Genomic DNA, 1,043 nt, shown 5'->3' on the forward strand with positions numbered 1-1,043 from the left:
CAAGTAGCTGACTTCAATATTATATGAGAAAAAGTATGGAAACCCTGAACATTTATCTTTTCCTGTTTGTTTTTTGTTGTTTTTTTAAGAATAAACGGTCAGTTTTATTGGGCTCAGACTAAGAACCCACGGGTCTTGAGGACCTCTGTGAATTTGTCAGATTTCTTCTCTATGTTCTTTTCGGCCTGCTTCCGTAGCCTCGTGAGCTGCTGCTTTTTCCGGTAGTGGATCTTGGCCTTCTCCTTTCTCTTCTCCTCCAGTGTAGCCGTTACTGCCTGGTACTTCCGCTAACCTCATGAGCCAGGCGCCCTACGTAGGCAGACTGGGGGGGTGGGGGTAGAGGGAGAAACGAAGCTGTAAGAAAACGAGGCCAGGGTGACTAGGGGAGGGGCATTGACATCCCGTCCTAGAGGATCCCAGTCCAGCCATACAACTTTTCAGCAAGCCTGCACTCGAGAGATGCAGCCACCCCTGGCAGGGGTCTCTGCTCCTCCTGGCATCAGCTGAGCAATTGGGTTTATCGGCACTGCCCACAGTGGCATCTGCAGACCATCGTGAGAAAAAGCCATCATTTGCTGAACATTTATCTTGAAACAGTTTTTTTGTTTGTCTATTTTGTTTTTTGTATCTTTGTTTCTGCCAGTTTGTATAGTAACGGTGTTACCTGTTTATTTCTTTTTAAATTTAAAAAAAAATTTTATTTATTTTTGGCTGCGTTGGGTCTTCGTTGCTGCACGCGGGCTTTCTCTAGCTGCGGCGAGTGGGGGCTACTCTTCATTGTGGTGCGCGGGCTTCTCGTTGTGATGGCTTCTCTTGTTGCGGAGCACGGGCTCTAGGCGTGCGGGCTTCAGTAGTTGTGGTTCGCGGGCTCAGTAGTCGTGGCTCGGGGGCTCTAGAGCACGGGCTCAGTAGTTGTGGCGCGTGGGCTTAGTTGCTCCACAGCCTGTGGGATCTTCTCGGACCAGGGCTTGAACCCGTGTCCCCTGCATTGGCAGGCAGGTTCTTAATCACTGCGCCACCGGGGAAGCCCTACCCGTTTATTA

General features: G+C 49.9%; 1 non-coding gene across 1 annotated transcript; it reads right to left on the bottom strand.

Moving 5' to 3' along the window:
- Nucleotides 1–490: 490 nt before the first annotated feature.
- Nucleotides 491–577, bottom strand: LOC136137400 (small nucleolar RNA SNORD35). Its single transcript, XR_010656734.1, has one exon. It is a non-coding gene; the product is annotated as a small nucleolar RNA SNORD35 (small nucleolar RNA).
- Nucleotides 578–1,043: the final 466 nt, after the last annotated feature.

Source organism: Phocoena phocoena, chromosome 17 (genome assembly GCF_963924675.1).
Source record: "Phocoena phocoena chromosome 17, mPhoPho1.1, whole genome shotgun sequence".
NCBI classification, from domain to species: domain Eukaryota; kingdom Metazoa; phylum Chordata; class Mammalia; order Artiodactyla; family Phocoenidae; genus Phocoena; species Phocoena phocoena.